Source organism: Lissotriton vulgaris, chromosome 3_1, assembly GCF_964263255.1.
Source record: "Lissotriton vulgaris chromosome 3_1, aLisVul1.2, whole genome shotgun sequence".
Taxonomy (NCBI): domain Eukaryota; kingdom Metazoa; phylum Chordata; class Amphibia; order Caudata; family Salamandridae; genus Lissotriton; species Lissotriton vulgaris.
This window is the reverse complement of record NC_141689.1, coordinates 1315905318-1315911850: the sequence shown is the minus strand read 5'-3', so window position 1 is coordinate 1315911850 and position 6533 is coordinate 1315905318.

The following is a 6533-nucleotide window of genomic DNA, read 5'->3' as shown; positions in this document are numbered from 1 at the left end:
ACAGCTAACCGGATTCTACTCACCGTTAGCTAAAATACTTCCCCGGGGATTCAGACTACACTGAACATTTACAAACAATTCTGGGTTAATTCAACATGCAGTATTTATAACAGCAATGCAAATTCATGAACATTTACATATAAAAACACATTTCAAAATTATTGTAAAAATACAGTAACAATCAACAGCACGTTTTTGTATTCACGGTTTGTTTATGACTATCCTGTCTACCTAATCTAACTAGTCCAAACCATCCTCTGCTAGCCAGAAATTACTGCTAGAGCGCGCAGTTTTCCCCAGGTCACCCGGGATACCAATTCTCTAACACGCACTGGGCCCTTGGCGCGAAGAACTCATTAATTTCGTTTGGGTGAACCTGGGTGAGGATTTCTCCTCCTGCACGCTGCTAGGAGTAATCAAGTTTGGATTTACCTCTGCCTACCATGCACCCGACTTACCACAGGCGCAATTCTTTGACGGACCTGGAGCTGTTAAGGAAAAGTAGACAGGCCTAACATCCAATACACCTTAAAATCCACAATATACTTTCCACAGTTTTGTAAAATGACCACAGACACCTGATTAAGTTCGAGTTTTTATATAAGAATTCAAAGTGAAGAAGCCAGAATAATAAGCGATACACAGAGTAATATATCAAACATCAAAATCAATACCAAAAGATAACTTTGCACAAACAATATGACCATTTAGAATATATGGGAAACTACCGGGAGAAGTTTAGCACATACTATTCACTGCAACTTTACACTAGAACATAGGATGGGAATGGGACCTAGAACACGTACTTAACCTAAGTATTTAACTATTCTTGCTACTTTCACTGCAATCCACTAAAGGAAAAGGGAAAACGGGAACATGCTATGGTTTTATAACATCGATGAATTTCTAAAGGAAAGGGGGAGAGAAGGAATCAACTAAAATTCAGGCACATATAGGTTCAATGGCAATAAGGCAATAACACAGGTACGAATGCTTTAACAGATCAGAGAGAGAGAGAGAGGAAAAAGATACGCAAACCCACAATCTATATTTACCTAATTCAGATTGAAGACCAACCCTGGCCACGGGTCAGTTGGGAAGACGGGGACAGGGACCCTCAGAAAAGGAATGCCAGACTGCGAGCAGGTACAGCTCACGGAGAGTAAGGACAGGATACCCCTCAGGTTCGGATCAAGGACTGGGCCTCCCAGGGTACGACCAACACCCACAGCTTCGGACAGCAACGCCTGCGTTACCCCCTCCTGCAAGTAATCCGCCAGAAACCCTGATTGGATTTCGAATTCCCCAGCAAAGTGCTTCGCCAGCACTTAGGATTTTCCACCCCTTGGGAGTTTGTGGAAAGTATGGACAAAGTGCTCCGCAGCACTTTCAGAATGAGCACCTATTGAGATCGTAGGGTCAGTGACAGGTCTGCTACTCGGACAAGTCGGACAATTTTCCTAAGCTAAACTAGGGTAATTATACAATTTTGGGGACCCTCAGACCACCCCCTAATGTTGCAAGTGACAGTTTCCCATATTGTGATTGGTCAGGAGAGGTGGTGTGGTCTTTACCACCTCCTAGAATTCCACTTTCGCACGTTTAATATTCAGTTTTCATACCCGCCCCCCAGGTTCACGTTCTCATGCACAGAATACAGTAATACAGGACAGTCTTTGCAATAGGTAGCAACAGTGTTGCATCTCTCAAGGTGAGACTCCGTATTCCCAGTGATGTTCCCAGGCGCATTGTGCTTCAGGTGCCAGCTGGCTAGGCTTAGCTTCTGCGCAGATGGAACTTTCTCCGGTCACGTGACAGTGCCCAGCAGAGCTTCAAGCATGGCTCCGCTCATGATTACCCAGCCCACAAAGACGCGGTACATGAAAAGTAAGCGAAAACAAATTAGAATCATACATAAAAATGATCGCACTGTATACCACGATAAGAGATAACCAACCCTTACTTTATAATAACTATAGCATTAGGGATTAATGCGAAAGAATAGATAGGCTAAAAGCTGCTGCAGTAAGCAGAGAGCGTGGTGAGAGACAAGCGGCCATATTTAGCATCAATGCGCATGAGCACAGAATCCCTCCAGAATGCGAGTGCGTCACATCACATGGGTATGACCGACGCATGCGCAGACTGAATTGTGGCAAAGCAGCCATTTTCAGTGCAAGCTTCGTTAGTACTTGAAAAGACAAACAAGCAAGCATCCTAGGGACACCCGCGTATAGGGGAAAACACGTTACAAATGACGAACAATGGTGTTAATATTATTATTCCATTTAGACAAGGGTTTTGCATACGAGCAAGGCGCTATACGTGCGAATCCTTGCTCCATCAAAGTCCATTAGGCAATGGTACTAGCAGAGCTATCATAAGTGACCGACAAGTCAACGAAGCCAAAACGTTAGGTATGGAAACACGGAAGGTACATAAAGTCGAAATTGCAATAAACTGGATTAGATCAAATGGTGCGCCAGGGCCCAACGGGATTCCGAACTCGGTCTTCAAGGCTAAGACAGACCTCAGGTCAGAAAACCTAACACCACTGTTTAATGATGTTGTAAAATTCAAGACGGTCCCGGATTCATGGTAGGGAAGTATAATCCAGCCAATTAACAAAAGTGGCCCGCCATGACGACGATCCAGCTAACTATAGGCTGATTGCCCTAACAGACGTGGAGGCAAACATTTTCTCAGGCTGTCTGCTCAACGATCTTGAAGAATAGTCAGCTAAAGAAGAAATCATTCCAATATTCCAAACTGGTTTTCGAAGGGGTGAATCAACAATTACTAACGCGACCTTATTGACTTTATTATCTGAAAAAGCTAAGTATAAAAAGCAAAAGTTATATTTTTTTTTTGTTGATCTTAAGGCCACTTTTGATTTTTTCCCCCTGCAGGTTACTTTGGGCGAAGCTATCTGCATGGTGCATTCCCAAACAATTGTTATATATGATTATATCGTTATATTCCAACTTGTGGGTCAAGGTTAAGGTGGGTTAAAACGTTTAGTGGTCTTAAACAAGGTTGTGCCGTAGCACTTTGGGGCATATTACCAACAAGTAGCGATATTTATCGCTAAATAGGCTTAGCGATGATTTTTTTTATCGCTGAGCATCGCCGGAATTTATCGCTGAGATAACGTGCTATTAGCAACGTTTATCTCCAAAGCAATACATTTTCCGGCGATAGCGGCGAAATGCGTGAATATCGCTGAAAATACAGCGATAATCACGCATTAGCGACGGAATGCTCTTAGCCATGTTATCCACCTCCCATTGGATAACATGGCTAAGAACTGGTCTGGGCAGGTGTTAGTATTTGGAGATATTCGCGCTTGAATATTTCCATCGCTACACCTGCCTTGCTAATAGGCGATAGCGATGTTAGCGACTGTTTTCAGTCGCTAACAGTTTGGGTACACCCTCTTTGCATGTCATTACCGATAAATATCGCTAACATGCAAAGCGGGCCCCAAACCGCGCGCTATCACCTAAGAGTTGTCACTAACTAATAGGGCGATAGAATTATCGCCGCTTAGCGGCCGAAAACGGCCGCTAAAGCGGCGAAAATTCCCTATCGCCACCCTTGATAATATGCCACTGTATCTTTTTAATCTTTTTATGGCCTACTACATTCACATGTTAAAAATGTTAATGCTCATTCACCTAACCTATACTCTCATCACGAAATAACTTCTCGCTCCCCTCCCTCACCTTCAAGAGGGTTTTCTTTGATTGTAGTGTTTCTAATTATACAGCCTCAAAAGAGAGCCCTTCCTATTGTCATGATCGCTACTGAAGCGTAGTCTAGAGTAGAACAATGGTCGTCTTCGGGCACATTGCATTAAACTGTAAGCCATGCCTCAATAAAGAATTAAAAACCGAGCAGCAATTGCGCTGTGACGCAATTAGAGCCAACCGAGCTAATGAAACCGAAAAATTGGGAAGGTCTTCACATCCGGCTTCCTGATGCACTAAACGTGACCCCTTTTTTAAATAAGTATTTCCTGCCATTTTTTTTTTTTTTTGCATATTAAGATTAATAGTACGCTTTTAGCAGAGCTTGTTAAAATGGACAATGCTGGTTTCTGCTGAGTTCAGCAAACTGAGATTTGTGATTGGTGTCGCAGCGCCCCCTTTGGGACACTGGGCGCATCTGCCGTGATGTCGCTTTTCCTTAGCAAGAGGACAGGATTAATGAGATAAGTATTTGAACGTCAATGAAGAAGATATCTCTAAAGCGTATTTCATAGTAACCCGCGTATTTCGGACATTTGCAAAGTAAATGCCTTGTATTCCAAACATCAAATTGGTAGGACATCGAGCCAACTCTGTGTCTATAGTCAGACAAAATTAACATACAATAAAAATAGCCAACCAATGAAACATTAAAATGATTTAACTAAGAAGCTTTGTTAAAATGAGACACGCTTGGCTGTCTACAGCCGTCGACAACTCAACCCCTCCCCCTCTTTTTGTATTGCTAAATATACTGACATGATTTTCAATGCATGAATAACAACGTGCCGCCTTGCCTAATGTATGATTTTTGTTGCTTCTTAAATGTCCATAGCAGTCGCATCCCCTGGGACAAAATTAGATGACAGATGCTGTGAAGGCAGATCTGACAAAGGCTCGCTCGTATACAAGCTAAAGCTGAAAGAGAATTAGCTTTTTTTGTAAAAGTACACTGCAGAGAATGGGTGCAACCAAAACTGAAACACAAAGAGCAATAATAGGGAAATTATACTCCACGAGTTATAAGATTTTTTTCCAGTGCAACACTCGAAAAATTTGGAAATGTAAAAATGATGTAACTGAGGTCTGGGGACAGGTTTATATACTGTAAACAATTTAAAATAATTTAATATTTCAATTTGGAATGTAAGTCTGCGGATTTTTTTTGTAAGGCGCCAGCCCAAATAAATAATAGTAAACCAATGAGGAAGTTGTAGTGCGCGGTAGAGCCCTACAAATGGGATTTTGGTGTGCTTGGAAGGGACGATACGGAAGAAAATACTTACAAGGTAGAAAATGTTTGGATATGAATACGATATACATATATAATGTGTGGTCACCTTAAATAATGTCTAAAGCAAAAAGCAAAACGTCTGGTCATTTTCTTTAAAGTGGGGGACAATTATGTTACAGTGGAGAAGACGGGAAATGGAAATAAGGCGCGCGGGTTCAGAAAGACGGCAAATATTAAGGATCCTTTTTTTTCCGTTCCCGCTGCACTGAGCCAAGATAGTTTTAAATTGGAACGGTTTAAACAGAGAAGGAAGATAATAATACCTAACAAAGAACATTTTACGTAATGCGTCGTCTGATGAAAAACAGACTTCCAGTGGTCATTTTATTCAACATTCCAGCGCTGATTAGTTTATTACGACTTGCCACGTTTATTTTAAAAAATGATTAATACAGCCAAGTGACCTTTACTTCGTTTTGGCTTTTTTGTATTAAGAGAGATGAGAAACAAACGACGATCGGACGGCTCGGTACAAAATTCTTAGTTAAAGATTAGGAGCCAAAGAGGAAGACCAGTTGCAGGGCACTTTCCTCATTTGCGGCACCGGAATACAGCAGGGGCCAGATTTACTACGACTTTGTTCTGTCACAAAGTGAAGCAAAGTGACACATTAGTATTTACTTTCCAGTGTAAGAAGTATAGTACCTTGAAAGGCGCCCTCTTTTCTCATTGCAAAAAGCGCTTTGCGCTAGATTGCTCTAAAAGAGGTTGTAATTGTTGCATTCATTGGGTTGACGGATCAGCACGAATACCCACTGAATGTGACACAAATTCAGATCTACTAAAGTAGCCAGACGAGTTTTTCATCAAACATCATTTAAAAAAAATAAAAAAGAACATGCATTGAATGTGTGCTGAAATGCGCAGCACTCATTCAATGTGTGTGTGTGTGTTAGAAAGTGGGTTATTAATAGAGGTAAATATGCATCTTCCACTGGTAATAAGGTCATTTACACCGTCTAAGTCTCAGTATAGGTCTCAATGAATTAGTCCCATGCTCAACCCTTGGTAGCTTGGCTGCGAGCAGGCAGGCTTAACCTAGGAAACAGGTATATAAAGCATTCAATAAAAACAATTCAGCAAAAAATTAGGCTACAACACACAGTAAAAATCCCACACCAATTTATAAAAATGGAAAATATATTATGTTATGTTATGTAAAAATTACTTGTAGAGCACATGTATACCGATTGGTTTGTTAGCGCTTAATCTAGGATGTGCTGGGGCCTTGTTGATCTATCATAAGCTTGGAATTAGTCATAGGCTTGAGTAAATAGCCAGGTCTTAAGAAGTCTTCTGAAATTCATGAGGTCTGTGCATGCTCTAAGGTTTGGTGGAGGAATTCCAAAATCCAGGGGCCAGCACTGCAAATCTGCAGCCACCTTGCCTCTTCAGTTTGAAAGAAGGTGTGATAAGAAGGTTCATATAAGATGAACGCAGGTTGCAAACAGGAATGTGCCTTTGAATAAGGTTGGAGATGAATTCTGGGC